Below are 23,556 nucleotides of genomic sequence, written 5' to 3' on the forward strand. Positions count from 1 at the left end.
CAAAAATATAGAATACAATTCAGAGTGCCAAAATACATTCTTACATTTATGGTAATATTCTACAAAGAGCAAAGACAATTCAAAGGGGAAAGAACAGTCTTTTTAACAAATGGTGGTGGGACAGGATATCCCCATGAAGAAAATGAAGTTGGAGCCCTACCTCACATCCCATATAAAAATTAACCCAGACTTCCAGCCAAGATGGAGGCATAGGTAGACACACTGTGCCTCCTTGCACAGCCAAAAGAAGGACAACAACAAATTTAAAAACAAAAATCAACCAGAACTGACAGAAAACTGAACTGTATAGAAGTCTAACAACCAAGGAGTTCAAAGAAGACACATTCATCCAGACCAGTAGGAGGGGTGAAGTCTGAGTGCTAGGCAGACAGTACTTGCAGCAAAGCAGTGGCTGGCAGACCGGGCGAGGTGGTAGCTGGTGGAGTGGGTGGTCCCACATTTGTGTACTGATAAACTGGGGGGAACAACTGGGGAGCAAGACAGACCACACAATCCAAAGCTCCAGCTCAGGGAAATAAAGCCTCAAACCTCTGACTGAAAACACCTGAGGGGGTTGAGGTGGTAGTGGGAGAAACTCCCAGACTCACAGGAGAGTTCATTGGAAAGACCCACAGGGTCCTAGAATGTACACAAACCCACCCACCCAGGAATCAGCAACAGAAGGGCCCAATTTGCTTGTGGGAAGTGGGGGAAGTGACTGAAAATCAGCAAGCAGAGAGTGGAGAAAGTAGTGCTCTTTCCTCTTGGACCCCTTCCCCACAGACAGTGCCATAACACAGCAACGTGGTTGCCCAGCCCTGGTGAATACCTAAAGCTCTGACCCTTACTACTTAACAAACATGCCTACACCAAAAAAAAAAGGCCCAAATGAAAGAACAAATTAAAGCTCCAGAAAAAAATACAACTAAGTGATGAAGAGATAGCCAACCTATCAGATGCGTAGTTCAAAACACTGGTAATCAGGATGCTCACAGAATTGGTTGAATATGGTCACAAATTAGAGGAAAAAATAAAGGCTTCAAAAGTGAAATAAAGGAAAATGTACAGGGAACAGTGATGAAAAGGGAACCGAAACTCAAATCAATGGTTTGGAGCAGAAGGAAGAAATAAACATTCAACCAGAAAAGAATGAAGAAACAAGAATTCAGAAAAATGAGGAGAGGCTTAGGAACCTCCAGCACAACTTTAAACATCCCAACATCTGAATCATAGGGTTGCCAGAAGGAGAAGAGGGAGAACAAAAATGTGAAAGTTTATTTGAAAACATAATGAAGGCGAACTTCCCTGATCTGGTGAAGGAAAATAGGTCTTCAGGAAGCCCAGGAAGCACAGAGAGTCCCAAAGAAGTTGGACCCAAGGAAGCACACACCAAGGCACATCATCATTACATTAGCCAAGATTAAAGATAAGGAGAGAATCTCAGAAGCAGCAAGAGAAAAGGAAACAGTTACCTATGAAGGTGTTCCCATTAGACTATTAGCTCATTTCTCAAAAGAAACCTTGAAGGTAAGAAGGGGCTAAAAAAAGGTATTCAAAGTTATGAAAGGTAAGGACCTACACCCAAGATTACTCTATCCAGCAAAGCTTTCATTCAGAATGGAAGGGCAAATAAAGTACTGCCCAGATAAGGTCAAGTTAAAGGCATTCATCATCACCAAGCCCTTATTATGAAATATTAAAGGGACTTATTTAAGAAAAAGAAGATAAAAAACATGAACAGTAAAATGACAACAAACTCACAGCGATTAACAACCAAACCTAAAACAAAACAAAAGCAAACTAAGCAAACAACTAGAACAGGAACAGAGCCACAGAAATGGAGATCACATGGAGGGTTAGCAACAGGAAAGTGGGAGGGGGAGAGGAGGAAAAGGTACAGAGAATAAGTAGCATAAATGGTAGGTAGAAGATGGACAGGGGGAGGGTACAAATAGTATAGGAAATGGAGAAGCCAAAGAACTTACATGTAAGACCCATAGACATAAACTAAAGGGGGGGAATGTAGGAGGGAGGGGGTGTGCTGGTAGGAGGAGAATAAAAGAAGGAAGATGGGACAACTCTAACAGCATAATCAATACACATATTTTAAAAAAGAAAAAAGGTGAAGGGATTAAGAAGTATGAATTGGTAGTTACAGAACACTCATGGGATGTAAAGGATACATAGAGAATATAGTCGATAATATTGTGATAACTATGCACAGTGCTAGGTGGGTGCTAGATTTATCAGGGTGATCACTTCATAAGTTATATGAACAAGTATCTAATCACTGGGTACTCCTCAGTCAAATACAATATTGGATGTCAGGTGTTATTAAAAATTAAAATAAAAAATTAACTCAAAGTGGATCATATGTTAAACAAAATAGCTAAAACTATATACATCTTAGAAGAAAAGATAGGAGAAAATATTTATGATTTTGGCTTAGGATGGTTGTTTTAGGTATGGCACCAAAAGCATGACAAGGAAAAGATAGATAAATTGGAGTTCATAAAAGTTAAAAACCTTTGTGCTTCAAAGAACATCATCAAGAAAGTAATATGGCAATTCACAGAATAGGAGAAAACATTGGTAACCCATATACATGGTAAGGGTCTTAAACATATATGTATGTATATATATATTATATATATATTCGATAATAATAAAAGGACAGTGGAAAAATCAACAAAATATTCGAATAAACATTTCTCCAAAGAAATATTCAAAGGGCTAATAAACACATGAAAAGATGCTGAACATAACTAATCTTTAATGAAATGCAATTAAAATCCAAAGTGAGATACAACTTCAAACCCATCTTGGTGGCTAAAATAAAAAGGTACACAATGACAAGTGCTATTGAGCATGTGGGAGAATGGAACCTTCACATATTGCCAGTGATGCAGCCACTTTGGCAGTTCCTCAAAAACTTATATGGAGTAACCATATGTTCTTGAAATTCCACTTGTTCAGAGTTTAGCTAAACTACTTCATGGTACTTCTGCCTTGATATCTATTTTGTTTGGCCAAGTGGTCCACAGGAGTCTTCATCGGACACTAGCCTTCTCATGCAATTGTAAGTCCTAGACAGCAACCCACAGAGTCAAAGTTAAGTTCCTGGTGTGACTTTACAACATTATCTCCTGGGCCAGGCCAGTGACTTCCCATTGGGTTCTCTTAAAAAAGACCTCTGTGGGACTTAACAAAAATTTGATATTCTGGTTTGAACTGACCAATCTGGCCTTGACCCAAGGGCCCCAAATCACTCAATCTACAGACTCTAATAAAGGCAGGTGCCCCACATCTTACCTCTCTGTCTTTCTCTCTGTACTCTGTCTTGATCTCACTCTGCAACCCCTTGAGGTATGCTAGGTACTTCCTCAAGAGCTGGGAGTAACAAACTTCTCTCTTTCAATATTTTGTGTAGTCTGTTATTGAACCTAAACTCACCATCTGGCACTCCACTTAACAAGTGTAAATTCAATAGGTGCATAACACCACACTTAGATATAAATTCTCGGGGGGTGAAAACATATGTCTACATAAAAACTTCTGCATAGCTATTCATAGTAACATCATTCATAATAGCCCCAAAGTATAAACAACCTAAATGTTGTCAACTAATTCATAGATAAATAAAATATGGCATATGTATACAATGGAACACTATTTAGAAAGAAAAACACAAGTACTGATACCTGCTACAACATGAATGATCCTTGAAAATATCATGCCGAATGAAAGAAGCCAGTAACATAGGATCACGTGTTGTTTGATTCTCCCTACATGAAATGTCCAGAGTCAGTAAATCTACAGAGATAGAAAGTAGGTCAGTAATTTCTGGGAGGTGAGGTGAGTGGGGAAATGGGGAGTGACTGCTAATAAGTATGAGGTATCCTTTGGCATGGTAACACTATTTTAAAATTAGTGATGATGGCTGCACAGCTCTGAATGTACAAAAATGTGCAATTGTGCACTTTAAAAGCAGAGTTACTGGTACATGAATTGTGTCTCAATCTGTTATTAATGAAAATATAAGCTTTTAAAAAGCCTCATTTTTTCCTACTTACTTCAGTAGTCAATTGCAGTCACATCCCATCCTCAATGGGGCCTTTTCCGCCTCCCTCCCAACCTTCTTGAGGATGTCTTAAAGTCACCTGTCTTTCCCATGTGCACTTACTATGCTGGTGAAATCCCATTTTCCTTGAGAATAACATATTGTGGTTATTTATACAACTGCATCTGTGTGTTTGACTTTAAGCTCTTTCAAGGTAGGGGTATCGTGTTATGGATTTTTATACTTCTATAGTTGGTCAGAGGGCCTGCACCTAGTGGGGAACTTGGTAAATGTTTGCTAAATACATGGAAATATTAAACATTAACTCCCATACTTCCTTTTCCTTTCTGCTTCACTATTAATAAATTATTTTTCATTGTGTCCTTGGTTATCTTTGATCATTTATTGTGGACTTTTATTACATTACATAACTAGACTTCTTAACTTGCTTTATTCCCTCTGCAGTGGGTATTTATTGGTTTGCCTTTTGCAATTAATTTTCATACTTCCTTTTCCTTTCCACTTCACTACTAATAAATTTTTTTCATTGTACCCTTGGTTACATTTGGTCATTTATTGTGGACCTTTATTACATTACATTACTGTGCTTTTAAACTCGCTTTCTTCTCTGTGCAATGGTGTTTATTGGTTTGTAATTATCCACAATGGTACATACGTGAGAGTGTCTAAAGAATCTTAAAGAGAATTGACTTTATTTTTCTTATTGTTGTTCAGTTACAGTTGTCCCCATTTCCCCCCGTTACTCTCTTCCACCGTACCCACCCCCACCTCCCACTTTCAATCCTTCTACCCCCACCCCTTTGGCTTTGTCCATGGGTCCTTTATACATGTTCCTTGATGACCTTTCCTTTTTTTTTCCCTTATTGTCCCCCGGTCCCTTCCCCTCTGGTCACTGTTAGTTTGTTCTTTATTTCCATGTCTGTGGTTCTATTTTACTTGCTTGTTTTGTTGATTAGGACCCACTTATAGGTGACATCATATGGTATTTGTCTTTACCTGGCTGACTTTACTTAGCATAATGCTCTCCAGTTCCACCCACGCTGTCCCAAAGGGTAGGAGCTCCTTCTTTTTTTCTGCTAAATAGTGTTCCATTGTATAAATGTACCGCAATTTAAAAAGCATTGACTTTAAAATAGAAGCCTTGCATTTGAGTTCTAATTTTTTTCACTTACAAGCTCTGTACTCGGGACAATTTACATAACATTTTTGAACACTGATTTGTTTTACATTTATAAAATGGGGATAATTAACAAAACACATATTTTATTTGCTATGTTATGACAGTTGAATTAGTGTATTATGGAAAGCACTTAGCTCAGTTCCTCTTTGCATGTGTTCACAAGTGTTAAAAAGTATTCTTCTGGATACACTACATCCCCGCGTACACTGCATCTGATAATATCCTTGGAGGTAAGTATGTGTATATAACATCAGACACACAGACACATTCTTGTTGAACACACTAGCCATTTATATTACTTTTTCAGTTATAAGCTAGGAAATATACCTTTGCAGTTCTACGTGACACCTCAAAGTTTTAACATTTTTTTCATCATTTTAATTAATTTACAAGCTGCATAAAATATTATCTACAACAATGTGTCTTTGGTTTTATTTCCTTTTTAAAGTGCACTTGGGGAAACTGAGGATTTTGGGTCCCTGGTTATATTACTAGTATATTATTAATAAACAATTTAGTGAGTAGAATGAATGCAATGCAACAATGTTTTATACTGCAGTCAGCCTTTAAAAAAATCAAAGATAAGTTGCATTTCTATTTAAAGGCAAATATCGCTGTTAGAAATGTTCCTAACGCCCTGGCTGGTTGAGCACGGGCCTGCGAACCAGACAATCACGGTTCGATTCCCAGTCAGGGCACATACCGGGGTTGCAGACCAGTTCCCTGCAGGCCACTTCCCAGCAGGGGACACACGAAAGACAACCATACATTGATGTTTCTCTCCCTCTCTCCTTCCCTTCCCCTCTAAAGATAAATAAATAAAATCTTTAAAAAAATGTTCCTGTTCCTAAAATACCATTACTACCAACTAGCTGATGGGCCCTTAAAGAAGACCATCAAACCCTGGCCCAGGTGCCCAGGGAGTCCATTCTGCAATGAGGTGGGATATAACCAGACCTCCCACCACGTGGACCTCCCGCCAGGTGGACCTCCTGCCAGGTGGGCCTCCCGCCAGGTGGACCTCCTGCCAGGTAGACCTCTTGCCAGGTGGGCCTCCCACGAGGCTCTGCCATCTGGAAATGTAAATGGATCAAGTAACCTGCTCTGTGTGAGAAAGAACTTCTCAGACTTCTTGTTTCAGTCCCTTATTTGTTAATTTATTTCAAGTCACACCCAAGATGGTAGAATAATACCAGGAACAGAATGCATAATTCATTGTTCAGCCGCTGAAAAAAAATGTTCCAAATCTTAGTTTCTGTAGAATATTAGAGATATTCCTAAAAATGTGATGAGGAAATAGATGATGCGTACAAATGGGGCAATGGAAGAGAATTAATAAAGGGTTTATTTATAAAGGTGTGGGCACTGATGAGAGAAGCCAACGAAGAAGAGATGGTGCCCTGGGGTAGCCTGATGCCAGGCTGCATCCCTGCAGAGGTGGAGGAAGGAAGGGGTCCTTAGAGAGTAGGAGTGACCTGACAGGAACCGAGACTTCACACAGAAGGAGGAACGAAATCCCAACCCACGGTGACTCAGAGCGAAGGGAAAGGAGGGAGTAAGTACCTATCCTCACTCTTTTTTCTCCCTCTTCTCCCTTGCTAGTGACTCCCATCGGCTGAAGCAAACTGGAAGCCTGAGGACAAGGGAGTCTGTTGAGGAAATGTAGAAGGATGAAGTGTAAAGGTCAGAGGAAGGACAACCAACTAGTACATAGCAAAGTATCCCATTAGTCACAAGATAAACAGGGTTAGATGGTGGTACAATGTAATTTCTTTGAACTCTCAAATTGGCAGCATAACTAGTCCACAAAACTTAATGCAATTTATTGAAAAAAGAAAGGGGGAAACTCAGCTATTGAAGACATTTGTTTATGTTACATTTGTAAAAGTCCGGGTATCAGGAGGCAAGGGCTGATTCAGCTGCTCAGTGATATTATCAAACACATCATCATTTTTCTTTCCATCTGCTCTCTCTGCAGTTCTGTGTTGGTTCTTCCTATTTGTGTCTTATCATTGTCCGGTTATAATGTGCCCCGGGATAGTCCCAGGTCACAGAAATGTACTTCATAGGAAGTCTGGAGCAAAAAGGTGAAGGGGTTCTCTTTATGAAGCTTTGTCTTTTGTGCATGAAGCAAAATCCTGAGGAGAACCCTCAGAAAGACATATCCTTCCATCTTATGGGTCAGAATTAGGCCATATGCTCACTTCACGCTGCACTGGGATTTGAGACAGCAAGTATATGACAAAGGGGATTGGAGCCTCTATTGTCTGCCTTGGGCCTCAGCAACTATGGGTAATAGACAATACTCACCATTCTCTCCCATACATTTTATAAATTAAAAAATAAGGCTCCTAGATGTGAAACAACTTACTCAGAATCACATGACCAGTAAGTGGAAAACTTGGTTTCAGTCCTATACTGTGACTTAAAAGCCTATGCCTGAACCTCAGTATTATATTGGTATTTCAAGGAGTTCACTTCTGTTGGTGAGAATGTAAAGAGAAGAGAGCAGAGGACTAAGGCTGTGCTATATTCCACACAGGCTCAATATCCCTTCTCTCCTATTTTGTCCCATTCCATTAGCTTAACTATTTATTTAGATAACCTTGACCTCAAGACACTAAGAACTACACACGATGAAAAGTAGAGAGTGAAGTATCTCAAACTTTTCATGGGAATTTCTTTATGGAATGTTCATTCACTGCCCAGTAAGTCTGAGAAGTATATGGAAAGTCTCCATTTCCCATAGAAAAAGCTGAGACATTGAGTAATGCTGCAGTTGGCAATGCAGCGCAGAAGTCCCAGTGCCTTGGAAAAGCCACACTTTTAGAAAAATTTATGCCAGGGCCACAAGAGTCACCTATTACATTTTTAATGCATTGTCTCTGGATGTTCTATACATGCCCATCAATTGTATGAAGCCCACTTTTCTCTGAAGCCAGTGAGGATTCCAATATTGAAGTTATTTAGTTCTTTTTGCTAACTTTCAAAAGTATTTTTTTTCCTCTTAAAAATACTTTCTGCTTCCAGGCACACTCACGTGTGACTTTCTGGAAATCATGTTTTGTACGTTCTAATCTGAAGAGCTCATTAAGAAAAGAAGCTCTAAGGTTAATTGATTACAGTCAACTTGTAATTTGTAAGTCTTAATTTTTAAGCACACTATAGAAGAAAATAGTACTTTCTGTTTCAAATTTGATGATTGAATAGTGACTTAATGTACAAATTGACAATGATTGTAAAAAAAATCTGTCATGCCGATGATTAAAGTAACAAGGGCTGACTTTTAATTTAATGCTTCCTTTGCAAACTTTGCCAGTCACACTAGCTTTTTCTGATTTCCCCAGGAATAGGTGGAAAAGCTTTCACTACCCATCACCCCATGGTTTGTTTTAAAAAAAGTATGTCTTTAGGGCGGCAATAGCTCTCACTCTCAGAGGACGTTTATAAAGCTTTGCAGAGTGCCCTAAAATTACTTGAACCATGATTAATGTTTGTGTATGCCTATCATTCCTTCTATTTCAGTTATACAACCACTTACTAAATCTTATTAAAGCAATGTGATAACTAAGTACTGTTGGAATACCCACACATCAGTATTCTAAGCCTTGTTCTTGAACTAATTATTCAAAGCCAAAGTATTCATTTTCTCCAACTTTATAGTGTAGCAGATGCCAGAAGTCCTGGGTTCTGGTCCTGATGTTGCTGCTACTGCCAAGCTCTGTGAGGCAGATCAGCGGACGGTTCTGAGTCTGACTTTCCCTAATAAGGAACTTGAGACGTATGGGCTAGATATTTCTAAAGTTTTTTCAAGTTTCAGAATTATAATTCCAGTATTATAGAAAGGGAGTGATTATCCAAGTTCAGCTTCAGAAATGGCCAGATTTGGCTGGTTTTAGCTGTAATAAATTGCAGTGTCTAAGATTAATGAGCATGTATCCAGAGTAGGTCTATGAAGGAAATCCTTGTTCCCACAAGGATGTAACTTAGACCCTGAATTGATACCAATGCCTATTAAATAGCGGGAAAAGAGAGATGTCTTTCTCAATATTGGAAAATGAGGGAAGGGAAAGAACCTATAAATGATTCCTAGGGCTTTCTCCCTCCTCCCCACTGGCGTCCTCCTCCCCACTCTCATCCCATCAGCACCGTGCGGATGTATAAGAACTGTCAGCTGCTGGGAGTCAGTGCTGGGGCTGGGATTTTGCAAATGACCTTACCTTGTTTTGAATTTCTGTTTTCCATCTACTTTTGGCAAACATTGCTGCATTTTTTAATAAGTCAATCTACTTTTAATATAATTGATGAGCATTCCATTCTCTTTCCAGTGCAAGACTGAGATTGTTTCATATTGAGGAACAAGGAAGCCTGACTTCTTCTCCCATAAGGTCACCCTGGTCCCTGCTGCCATTCATAAAGAAACGCTGTAATTTACTTTCTCCTCTACCCCTCCCCTCACTTAGGCAGCACAAACCTTTTCCTGTGTCCCCCTTCTCTGGTTTGCAGACTATCCCTCCTCTCTCCTCCTCTCTATTCCTCTCCCCTCCCTGCTCTTCTCTATTTGGTCTTTGTTATCAAATCAAAGCTGTATGTGATCCCTCACCAACTCTCTTGTGGAGGTCAGAATGTACAGGGGCTGGCATGGTTTAAGTGCAGTCAACCCTCTCACTGGAGGATCTTCCTGGCCACCACGCTTCTCCCTATAGTTAGGAGAGAGAACCAGTTTCGGTCATCATCTCAGGGATTCTCCCTGGAGGGTTGTGTGTGTGTGTGTGTGACAGGGTTGGGGGCAGGGTACTGAAAGTTCCAGCCCTCAAATGACATGGCTGGTGTCACTGACAACCAGTCTCAATCTTTAGTTGAGAGCCAAAAGTCACCTCCTAACATAACTCAAATCATCTTTACCTCCTTCACCACTTAAGAAATCACAAGGGTTTTGGAAGCCCTATGCCAGAAATGGATGAAGGTAAAATATATATTTTGTATTATAAATCACAACATTATTGGGGAAGATCTTACCTTTTCTCCAGAGAACATACAAAGAGTAACTTTATGCCATGCTGATAAACGTACACAGTTTATAGGAAGAAATCTCTAGTTAGAAATTCAAGAAGCCAAAAACAAGAATTTCATAACCCACAGGGATAACATTTCTCAGGGAGAATAAGGTAGATTTCTGTGTATAGATTAATTTTTCCACTCTGTTGAAAATAGTTTGCTCTGAGTGGTGAACATTTTCTGTAAAATCATTTGCATGGAAATAAAATGGAAAAGGTAAGAAAAGAAGATGTGAGAAGCACTTCATCCTGTCTATACTTTAATCACTGTTCCCATGAAAGTTTTGTTTTACAAATGATCTTATTTTGAGTCTATGTTAAAAATCACTCAGTTGAATAATACGAATATTTAAAGGCAAAGTATATGCTGAAGACATATAAAATAATTTTCTGTATATATTCTCACTTTTAGTTTCTCTCTCTTGTAAAGTGAGCAGATGAAACCAGTCCAGAAAATTAAGAATCTATGTATACATATATAGTCATATATATATACGTATATATATGTAATAATCTGTGTCTTTGCTATGGTTCATAGGGTGTTCTTATTTTTTTCCTTAGTTGGGCTTAGATTTGAAACAAACTATGTTTTTAAAGTCCAAACAACACACAACAAAAAAAACACACTACATGCTTACAATATTTTTATTGTTCCATGTTTTCTCTAAAAAAATTAAAATGACTAGATTGCTAATTTATATTTTATATACCAAAATATTTTACTTTTAACTTCAAATATAATTTTATGTGAAGTTATTTAAAGTGAATTATTAGAGTCCCTTTTGCCACACTCTCATATGAAAACTAAGATGATACATTCTTTATTGTAGTTTGAGTTTTAGTTCTGCTTAAACTTAGAGGCTAATTAACTATAAAAAATTATTGATATTCAGCCCTGGCTGGTGTATCTCAGTGGATTAAGCACTGGCCTGTGAATGAAAAAGTCGCTGGTTTGACTCCGAGTCAGGGCACATGCCTGGGTTGTGGGCCAGGTCCTCAGTTGGGGGCATGTCAGAGACAACCACACACTGATGTTTCTCTCCTTCTTTTTCTTCTTCCCTTCCCCTTTGTCTAAAAAATAAAATAAAATAAAATCTTTAAAAAAGAGAAAAAGGTTATTGTTATTCAAAATCCTTCAAAAAATCTTGTGTTTTTTTAAGTTGTGATAAAATACACTTAAAATGGTTAAGATGATGAATTTTAAGTATGCAGTTTGGTGATATTAAGTATATTAGAATTGCTGTGCAGCCATCATCACCATCCATCTCCAGAGTTCTTTTCATCTTGCACAACTGAAACTCTCCAACCATTAAACAATGGTCCCAGCCCTGACAAACGCTATTCTACTTTCTGACTCTGTGATTTCAAGTATGCTAGGTACCTCAAATAAGTGAAATTACACAATATTGTTTTGTGACTGACTTATAACACGTGGGATAATATCCTCAAGGTTTATCCATTTGTAGCATCTGTCAGAATTTCCTTCCTTTTTGAGGATATTTAATATTCCATTGTAAATATATACCACGCTTTGCTTATCCACTCATCTATCGATACATACTTGGGTTGCTTCCACACTTCAGCTATTGTTGATAATGCTTCTGTGAATATGGGTGTACAATATATCTTTGAGAATCATGTTACTTTCATTTTTGTATTTGGTTTATTTTTTGAGTGAAATATTTTAATTGCCTTCTCATTTTCTTTTGTGTATATTCTACTATTTTATTTTTGATTGCCTTGGGGATTAAATCCTCAAGTTATAACACTTTAATTTGAACTTATACCAATTCATATTCAGTAGTATTCAAAAGCCATATTCATTGTCAGCTCTGTCTCCATCTCTTATAGTTACTGATGTTAGAAAATTATATGTTTGTACATTGTGTGTCCAAAATCATAAACTGATAATTGCTTTTTAATGCATTTGTCTCTTAAATCATGCAGAAATAAATGATAAGTAATAATCATAATACTGTAAAATTTATAATCTTCCATATATCTATTTTTATTCTGATCTTTATTTCCTCATCTGATTTCTACTGTCCTATAACTTCAACTTGGAGAACTCTTTCTAGGTCTTCTTGCAGGGCAGGTCTAGCTGTATCTAATTCCTCAGTTTTTGTTTATCTAAAAATATCTTTATTTTTTCCCTCACTTTTGAAGAATGATTTTGGTGGATATAGAATTCTAGTGGGCCATATTTTTTGTTTCAGCATTTTGAGTATGTCTATCTAATGCCCCCTAGCCTTCAAAGTTCTGATGAAAAATATGCTGTCTTATTGAGGATAACTTGCGGACATGTGTTATTTTTTTCTTACTCTTTTCAGGATTTTCTTTTTGTTTTTGTCTTTTGGCATCTTGATTTTAATGTATATCTGTGTGGGCATATTGCAGTTTATCTTAATTTAAATTTATTGTTTTTTTAAATTTTTATATTGAATTGGCCAAAAAGTTCTTTTGTTTATTTTCTGAGGATGGCTCTAGTAACACTTAATTGCTTTTAGCTTCATTAGAAACAATTTTGTTAGATTCTATTGTGAAAGTTGTCATATCAGCATGCACTTTAAAAACTAATCAAAATTGGTGAATTTTTGTGTAGCTATTTTAAAGATGGAAGATGGATATTGAAGATGGGAGAAAATAGGCAACATTTTTGGTATGTTATGCTTTATTATTTCAAGAAAGGTAAAAATGCAACTGAAACACAAAAAAGATTTGTGCCATATATGAAGAAGTTGCTGTGACTAATCGAACATGTCAAAAGAGGTTTGTAAATCTTTGTCCTGGAGTTTTCTCATTGGATGATGCTCCATGGTTGGGTAGACCAGTTGAAGTTGATAGCAACCAAATCGGACATTAATTAAGAACAATCAATGTTATACCATGCAGGAGATGGCCAACATACTCAAAATACCCAAATCAAGCATTGAAAAGCATTTTTGCCAGCTTGGTTATGTTCATTGCTTTGATGTTTGGGTTCCACATAAATTAAGCAAAAACAAAAACAAAAACCTTCTTGACTACATTTCTGCATGCGATTCTCTACTTATAATGAAAATGTTTTGTTTTTAGTACAAATTGTGACTGTTGATGAAAAGTGGATACTTTACAATAATGTGGAATAGAAGATATCATGGGGCAAGCACAATGAACCACCACCAGCCACACCAAAGGTGGGTCTTCATCCAAAGAAGGTGATGTTGTGTATATGGTAGGATTGGAAGGGAGTCCTCTATTATGAGCTCCTTCTGGAAAACCAAACAATTAATTTGCAACAAGTACTGCTCCAAATTAGATCCACAGAAAACAACACTTGATGAACAGCATCCGGAATTAGTCAACAAAAAGTGCATAATTTTCCATGAGGATAATGCAAGACTGCGTGTTTCTTTGATGACCAGGCAAAAACTGTTACAGCTCAGCTGGGAAGGTCTGATTCATCTGCCCTATTCATCAGACATTGCACCTTTGGGTTTTCATTTGTTTCAGTCTTTACAAAATTCTCTTAATGGAATAAATTTCAATCCCTGGAAGACTGCAAAAGTCACCTGGAATAGTTCTTTCCTTAAAAAGATATAAAGTCTTGGGAAGATGGAATTATGAACTTGTCTGAAAAATGGCAGAAGGCAGTGGAACAAAACAGTGAATAAGTTGTTCAATAGTTATTGGTGAAAATGAAAAATATGTCTTTTATTTTTATTTAAAAACCAAATGAACTTTTTGGCAAACTTGATATTTGTATCTTTCACAAATTCGATATGTTTTCAGCCATTATTTCCTCAAATAATTTCTATTCTCCTCTTTTCTTCTTCTCCTTTTGTGGCTCCCACAATATATATGTTGATTTGACTGATGATGTCTCACAGGTCCCTTAGAGCCTGTTCTCTTTTCTCCAGTTTTTTCTTTAATTTCTTCTGTTGACCTTAAAGGACAAAAGAACCAGTTATTTAACCAGCAAAATGGCTCTATTTGGAACTAGCAGAGGAAGTGCAATTTGGGACAAGCAATCTAGGGCAAACCATAGGCAAGTCCAAAGAGCAGAAGAAAAGGGCTTGCTTGTTTGTGGAAAAAAGAGAATGTTGGGAGGTCTGTTTCACAGAATTCAGGATGGTAATGGCTTCTCATTGGCTGAGCATGGCACTTTTTCATTGGCTGAGCTGTAACCAGGAGCCCAAGCCTGAAGGCAACCAGCTAGAAAGGTTCTGGTGATGATTGCCAAAGGTGGAGAGGTGTGCTGGCAAGGGGGAAATTTACTGCCATGGTATGTCCTCTTCCTCAGGGTCTAGGTGGCAGTGCATCAGAGCTGCTCCTCAGGGCTTCCCAACTCCATTTTCAATGGAATTTTCTTTATTTATTTTCAACACTTTCTTTTCTTTTTTTGATGAAGATCTTTCCTCTAAAGCATTACTGATCAAGGGTCAAATGTTTTAAATATTCCCCTTGGTGCCAAGAAAGACCTTTCTTGGTTGTCATGTGCAACTTTGAAGGGAAAGTGCAAAGATTAAAAACTGTTGAAGTCACTCACATTTGAGTAACAAGGAAGAGAAGGAAGGAGAACCCTCAGTCATTTCCCATCTGAGATCAGTGTTGGACACCATCTTGGAATGCTGAGCTAATATAACCCTGTAGGGTGTATCACTTCTTCAGGGGTTTGACAGACAAAGTTTAGCGGAATAATGACCCTAACTTGGATTGCATTACAGTGAAATATTTGTGGAATCATTTTGTAAATAAGATGCATACATTTTTTTTCAAGTTTCATATTTATTCAGAAGGTGATTTAACTATAGAATGAAACATTTTTAGCATTATGATATACAATGTTTTAAAATCTTTTTTCCTTGCAATTTGATTTATTACAATTTTTATAATCCTGAAGAGAGTCTCTTATCTGAAGTTTTTCAAGCATTCAGGTATTCTGCATGATGTCTGATGTGATAAGTAATAAAGGTTGCAAAGAAGTAGTGCCTGTGATCATAACTCTTTTGTAATCTAAAAATAACAGGGATTTTCTTTTCTGTACAGGCAGCCATGAACTTATTGGGTAGTAACTGTCCAGCTGAAAGAAAAGTGGTCTTTCCTTTGATCAATTAGTACATCCAGCTGAAGGACTTCACAAGATGGGTAGCATCATAAGCCTTCCGTTTACTTTGATCTGTTCCCAAACATCCACTAACAGCTTTTTTTTTGCCCTAAGGACAAAGCACTGGATTGCAAATTGGAGCAAGTGCTGACAGAGATTTGTATTTTCCAGGATTCTTTAAAGTACAAATCAGAGCTCCATGGCCTCCCATGGAGTGGCCAAAAATAGACATCCTTTGGGGGTCTACTGGAAAATTGGCATTGGTGAGTTGGGGAAGCTCCTCTGTTACATAAGAGTACATCTGCAGTTCACTTTCCAAGGATCTTCAGTGGCATCCACGTAAGACCCTGCACCAGTGCCAAAGTCCCAGCTCTCATCTTCTTTAATGTTGCAGCCTGAGGGGTGGTGTCTGGAGCGACGACTACAAGGCCAGGTTCTGGGGTGGCCTGATGATAGCTGGATTTTGCTACAAAATTCTGTTTTATGCAGGTTAAACCAGACAGCCCATATAGTACAGGGCAGTTTTCAGCTTCTGCCTTTGGTGGTAAGTAGATAGCAAATTTCATTTTGTAGCTCAGTTCCACACTGTCATGTTCAAAAACTTTCTAGAATCCCCCAAAGCAGTTGTCACTGGAACTCTGTTTCCGTGCCATTCTTTTCCTGTTCTACTGCAACTTGCTCTTTTGTCTGCATCCAAGTGTGGATGATCCTCCAGCCACAGAGGTGGCAGTAACAGTAAATCTCTTATTTTTAACAAAAAATGAATAACTTAATGAACTGAATATACCAGTACATAAAAATTCAGTTCAAACTAACATGTGCAAAAGGAAATAAAGCATTATGACTAGAAAAACTTTTTTTCCATTTTGCTGTTGTTCTGTTACAGTTGTCCCAATTTTCCCCCATTGCTCACCTGTGCTCCCTGCTACTCCCCTACCCCTGCTCTCATAGTCAATTCCCACCCTGCTGCCCATGTCCTTGGGTCATTCATACATATTTCTTGACTAGGCCCTACCCCTTCTTGCCATCATTCTTCTCCTCTGCCCTCCCCTCTGGTCACTGTTAGTCTGTTCCTTGTTTCCATGCCTCTGGTTCTATTTTGCTCATTTGTTTGTTTTGTTTGTAAGGTTCCTGTTATAGATGAGATCATATGGTATTTGTCTTTTACTACTTGGCTTATTTCACTCAGCATAATGCTCTCCAGTTCCATCCATGATATTGTGAAGGGTAGGGGCTCCATCTTTCTTTCTGCTGCACAGTATACCACTGTGTAAATGTACCACAGTGTTTTGATCCAGTCATTTACTGATGGGCACTTAGGCTGTTTCCAGCACTTGGTTATTGTAAACTGTGCTGCTATGAACATTGGGGTGCATAGGTTCTTCTGGATTGGTGTTTCAGGATTCTTAGGGTATAATCCCAGCAGTGGAATCACTGGATCAAAAGGCAGTTCCATTTTTAGATTTCTGAGGAATCTCCACACTGTTTTCCACAGTGGCTGCCCCAGCCTGCGCTCCCACCAACAGTGCACTAGGGTTCCCTTTCCTTCCACATCCCTCAGCAGCACTTGTTGTTTCTAATTAAAGTTGCAATACAAAGTTATGTTTTGGGTAATACATGAAATTCTGAAGATGAGTCATTTAGATTAAGCACATATGTTTAATCGTATTTATAATCCCTGACATTTAGAAATATATATATGCAAATATATATATATTTCCACAAAATTTTGGTTTATTAGGTTTGAAACCCAAAACTTTGAAAATAGACTGCTGCTTTGATACTTTTGGGAATGTTGAAAGACAGACTGATGTTAAATCAACACATTACCCTTGGGCTCTGAATTCAATATATTTTACCACTGTCTCTAAAATAAAGAAAAAAATTAATTGGCAGTTGGAAAAATTATATACCTGGACTGTATTAAATCACTTAAAGCCAAGCTTTGGTGGAGGGAATGCTAATGGTGAACACTGAACAATTTGTGCAAATGATAGCATATGTTGGAAAACCATGGAGAGGTTAATAAAGGGATGACTAGATTCTTTGAGGTTCAGAGCCAGGGCTGCTCACTGAGTGTAGAAGAGTTAATAAATATGTTACAAATCTATTGAGAGGCCCCTAAGGCACTGTACAGTAAACTATGTTGGATTCGCCATTCATTAGTAATCATTTAGACAGTCTCCTTAACGGAGGATTATCCACAATGGCCCCCTTTCTCTTACATTGATATAACAATTGCTACTATGTAGTTTTAATTGACATGGAATTCATAAGTTTAGAAGAGTTTGAAATGAATATTATTCACTTTCTGGGACAAACCATGTAAAAAAGGTATCTGAAATCTATCATTAATTTATCCTCTTCCAAAATGAGAAACTGACTCACAGTAAGCTGTTCTACCATGGAGCCGCGGTGCCTGCACATGTGAAACCCATGACTCAGGAGGAATGTTTCCCTGAGACTTCAGGTTGTTCTGGGGCAATTATTCAAATACAAGTAACTGTCCTGAGACGGGAAGAGGAGATGCCTGAGAAGGTCTTAGTGTGCTTTGTAGCCCCTCCTGCTCTCAACCCTTGCTTGTCACCCTGTGCTCCACCATTCATATGCATGCTGTAGGCTAATGAACCTAATCCAATTTCATTTTTACTCTCTCCATTAAAAACATCATTTGTATTGCTATCTTATATTCTCCCTACTGTAATTTAAGAACATTTTCTCTCGTTTGGTTCTCATCAGAGAAGAATGGCCAATTAAAAGTTTCTGTGAAACGATTGATTAAATTTGATTTTCCACAGTAAATAATAGGGTCTGACTTTGTTTTCATTCATGTTGTGACCAACAGGAATTTCCTGACTATTTCACAAGGATGTTGAAAGGACTCACCAACCAGTGTATGTAAGAGTCTTTAATCTCCATAGAAGAAGGGAAGTACAGGTAAACATAAGATTCATAGGAAATAAAAATTAAGATAAGAATGTCTCTTGTTACCAGGCTTGAATGGTCAATTAGCTTCAGATATCAAAGTTATAGGCTCTACCTTTATGTTTCTGAATAGGGCTCTCTAGAAAGTAGAAATGGTGGATTAAAGCAAGAGTGAGATAAAGCCTATAGTTTTCTGTGCCTTCAATAGGTTACATTCATATCGATGTCAACGTTATATGTCAAAGAGACGCACAAAGCTTTTCTTTCTCAGGCATAACTCAGCCTCATTTCTTGGTTATAATAAGATATGTTATCTCAGATATATAAAATTGGAAACATGTGCTTTAAGACCAATAGTATTGCTGTTTTATAAGGTCAGCTCCAAAGGCTCTGCATAAAGCTAGGTTAATTTAAAATGAAATAGAGGCAGCTGTTGTAAGAAATGCAGTATATAAACTCTCATTTAAGGTTATATTTTATTTCCCTTATAAATTTTAATTGTTTTTTTGAGAAAAAGAATTTGTTAATGAAATAAAATAAAACCTGGTTTGGCAAATGTTATATAACCATATGAAAATGGATAGTGCATGAAGTAATAAAACTCAATTGTAGTTTTTCCCTCCCTTATCCAAAAAGAGTATGGAATGTTTTTTCTGCAGTGAGGGTTATGATAAAATGCTTTCTTTTTTTTACAACAGATTACAAAAAGAATTTCAGACTAAGAATTATATTTCGAATTGTAAGACTTCAAGGTTGCTTTGACAAACAGAAGGAAGCTACATTATTTCTTAGATGTTTAGGTAACTCTTTTCCATTCCTTGCAGCTCGGAGCTCAATTACAAACACAGTAAAGGCATGGACTACTGGTGCTTTATTTAGACAACTCTTCAGCCAGATCTTGAAAATGGATTGGTACCAACATTTTCTTGACTTCGAGGTAAGATTTGTCTCAAGTCCTTCATTTTTCATTTTTCTTTGTCTTTATTTCTTTAAAAAATTATTTTTCACAGTGTGTGGCTGTTTTTTCCAGGCTTAACTCTCTCACCAGTTGAAAGGACACTTACCAGCTATTTCAAAGGTACCAAGATCAATCTAAAAAGATCATGATAGAAATGAGTTTAATATGTCCTAATTGGGGACTATCTTAGGGGAAATTTTCAAAGTAATTATCTCTCAAGTGAAAAAAAAAGTCTCCAACAGAGTCACTTAAACATACAAATGAATCACTCAGCATGCGGGTCTACTAATTGAGTTAATAGGCAACAAAAAAGATAGCGCACACCCAGTAATCTTATTTATTCAGAATGTAATTGAGGGACTTGAGCCTGAAAAGGTAGCCCCTCCAAGGAGCCGAGACATCTGAACCTTGTGCAGGTTCCATAACCTCTCTATGCTTCGGTTTCCTTAGCTGTGAATGAAGGTACAAATATAAAGCACATAGTAAAAATGCTCAATAAACATTTTTGTTGTTTAAAAATTTGTCTTGATTAACTACTATTGTGTAATTCTGGTATACTATATTAAGTTCAGATAGCCATCTCAAAATATTTTTTAGAATTTCTTACAATGAGAAGGTATTTTTTAAATTTTTATTTTTTAAGTGTCAATGATTTTTTTATTGTTGTTCCAATTACAGTTGTCCCATCTTTTTCCCTCTTGCTTTCCCCATCACTCCTACAGCCTACCCTTCCCCACTGTCCATGCCCATGAGTCCTCTATTCATGTTCCTTGGCTTGCCTTTTTCCATTTTTCTGCTGTTATCCCCCACCCGCCTCCCCTCTGGTCAGTGTCAGTTTGTTCTTTATTTCCATGTCTCTGGTTCTATTTTGCTCACTTATTTGTTTTGTTGATTAGATTCCACTTATAGGTGACAACATATGGCATTTGGTATTTCTTTTATAACTAGAAAAAGTAGATATTAATACAACTCCTATACAGATATAGGAAATTATTAAAAAAATTTTGTTAGTCATTTAATTACCACGGGGGGGGTCTGAGTGATTGGACTACTTATATACACACAATTAATTTAGATATTTTGAAAAACATTTTACTGAGATATGAGTAATGATAAAACTCACAACACTATTACTATATTCTACATATTTTACATTATTATCTATGATATACTTAACTGGTGTTAATCATTGATTCTTTCTAGAATAATATTTTGATGATTGAAAACTCTCAATTAAAATGGTAAATAAATAACAAATAGGGAATGAACACTTTGTAATTCTATTTAACATACTTTGTGTAGAAATATAATCCAACAGGGAAGGTGGTCTATGGTTCACTCAATATTGCTCAAAAGCTCATGAGATGGCAGTGTGTTAAAATCTAGGAAAAAAATCAAAGACATGAGTTACTACAGTGATTATACAGGATAAGTAATTATGCCCTGAGTCAAATCAAGGCCTTAAGACAATATGTTTCCTCAAATAATATTTTAATATGTCCAGAGTGTATTGTATATAACTATTGAAGTAGATTAGTTTCTACAATCTTACTCCATTTTTGTATTTATGACTCCCATATTTCTAAGATGAAAGGCTGTTGTGTAGTCAAGAAAGCAATAGTAAGTACTGTCTCGCCTCATTCACTCTTCCTGATCTTGGGAGCAGAGTCACTGTTCACTCTGTTCCTGACTTCTTTGGGCAATTGTAACTGGTCCATCTTGGGTGCCCATTTTGTTTTCATAGTTACAGTAAACTCTTTCCTAAAAACAATAGCATCAAACTGAGTGATTGAGTATAGGTTAGGCTATTTTGACAGGAGTTTGGACTTTAACAGTTTTAAAAAATATATTTTATTTATTTATTTTTGGAGAGGGGGAAGGGGGGCAGAGAAACATCAATGTGTGGTTGCCTCTCCCATGCTCCCAGATGGAGACCTGACCCACAACCTAGACATGTGCCCTGACTGGGAATCAAGCCAGTGATACTTTGATTCAAAGACTAGCATTCAATTCACTGAACCACACCAGCCAGGGCAAGGGTGTTTGCACTGAAATAGGTGGTAATTTTAGTTTCACATCTTGATAAGAAAAAGTTATTTCAAATATCTTAAATCATTAAAATATAAACATACAGTATTTACTTATTATATGTCACGTACTATTTACTTATTATATGTCATGAATATTAGGAAATTTAACAGTGAACAAAATTGCCAAAAATCTTTGCTATTGCAGAGATTGCATACTAATAGAAGATAATTGAGCCTGAAGTCTAGGTCAGTAAGCCAGACACTTAATGTGGAAAATATGTAAATTGTATTAAAAAGGGGGGATTATCACTGAAGTAAAATGCTGCTGATAGATTCAGGAGAAAGAGAATGAGCTATAGCCATTGAATTTAGTGTCATGGAGATTGCATTAGTCAGGATTCTCCAGAGGAACAAACAAATGATTTGTCTATCTATCTATCTATCTATCTATCTATCTATCTATCTATCTAATCTATCATCATCATCTGTCCGCCTACCTATCATCTATATATCTACCTATATATTGAGAGATTTAAGCAATTGGCTCCAACAATTATGGGGGCTGACAAGTTCAAATCTGTAGGGTAGGCCAGCAGGCTGGAGACCCAGGAAAGAATTGATGTTGAAGCCTTGAATCCGAAGGCAGTCTGAAGGCAGGATTCCTTTTTCTCAGAGGACCTCAGTCTTTTCTGTTAAGATCCTCAGTTGATAAGAGGAGGACAATGCACACTATGGAGGGTAATCTAACTTACAAAAAATCTACTGGTGTAAACTTAATTGCAGCTAAAAATTACTTTTGCAACAACACCTTCTAGTACCTGGTGTTAACCAAATAAGTGGGTACCAAACCTAACCAAGTTGACACATAAAATTAACCATCGCAGAAGTCATTGACAAAATTGAGACATTTCTATGGAGTATTATTCACTACTATATCCCAATATCTTAGCATGGCATTTAGTTGTATTTATACTTATCTTCCCCTTAAATATTATATAATCACTTGAACCAAGTTAGATAAAACATGCCAAAGGAAGAAAAACACTTCAAGAAACATTTTAAAATTTTGGTTTGTAAAAACATATAGCAGTTGAGAAGTAATTGAGATTATTTAAAAATTGGTCAATCAAAACTACAAAAACAATTCTATAGTCAAGTGTGATGAAAAATTCACAATACAAATGATTAAATAATTTTAACATATTTTAAAATGCCAAATTTTATATATTTTGGTAGTGCTCTTATACTATCTCCAATTAAGATTATAGAATTTTCTTTTAGAAGTCCTCTATATGATAACCTTAAAAATAAAGATAGTAACTACTGATATACTTCCAAATCCTAAAGAAATGACTCTAAGTAAGACACAGAGATAATTAAATATTTTCATTGGTGACATCTATCAGGCTTAATTTTGTTTTCCACTAAGTTTTTGCTAGAGTTCTCGAGTTACTAGATGGTGAAACTTCACTTTTCCCCTCCAAGTAATCATTTTTTGGTAACTTCTGAATCCCTGAAGTCTGAACTTTTCACGTTGAGTAACTAGTTAGTTCCTGATACCATTGGCTCTTTCCATTCCAGGAGCTGGGTTTCTACAACAATCTTCAGATTTTTAAATGTCTTAAAAGCAATATGACACTGTATATTTCCTTTCTTAATCTAATTATGCTTGGTTACATTGCCTGGTTTATTGGTACAAACATTGATTATTTTACTTTATCATAGAGTATAAGAATGTTTATGGAGTTACCATGAGAATTTCTAAATTAGCTAGAGGGAAGAAGGTATGTGGTGAAGTAAAAATAGAGCACTTCAAACTCTACTGCTCTTATTACAGCTTAGTTTTATAATATAATTTGTCTGAGTGTGTGAGCATAGGTATTTCCCTATGCAATGTTGCTGAACAAATTATAATTTTTGTTTCCACTCAATGGTCTTATATACTTGGAAATGTATTCTGAATGTATGGTTCAGAATGAAGTTCTACTTACAAACCATCTATTCAAGAGGAAGTCAGTTCAGCAGCTGGTCATTTCTGAGGAAAAACAATCTTGACTCTAAAATCTACATGTTATTGACATTAGGTTAACCATTTTGTATTGAAATAATATGTAGCATTTTTTCAAAATTTTAATTTTTCACTTAGTGTCCTTTGGTAATACTAGTTTAAGATTTTGAACAAAACATAACAAAAATCCTTCTGTAAATTACATCTATCTTCTGAAAAATAATCAAGATT

General features: G+C 36.8%; 1 pseudogene; it reads right to left on the reverse strand.

Moving 5' to 3' along the window:
- Window positions 1-15,222: 15,222 nt before the first annotated feature.
- Window positions 15,223-16,063, reverse strand: LOC119056117 (S-formylglutathione hydrolase-like; annotated as a pseudogene).
- Between the last annotated feature and the right edge of the window lie 7,493 nt (window positions 16,064-23,556).

The sequence above is a fragment of the Artibeus jamaicensis genome, unplaced genomic scaffold, assembly GCF_021234435.1.
Source record: "Artibeus jamaicensis isolate MK-2021 breed Jamaican fruit bat unplaced genomic scaffold, CSHL_Jam_final scaffold_3222, whole genome shotgun sequence".
Classification (NCBI taxonomy): domain Eukaryota; kingdom Metazoa; phylum Chordata; class Mammalia; order Chiroptera; family Phyllostomidae; genus Artibeus; species Artibeus jamaicensis.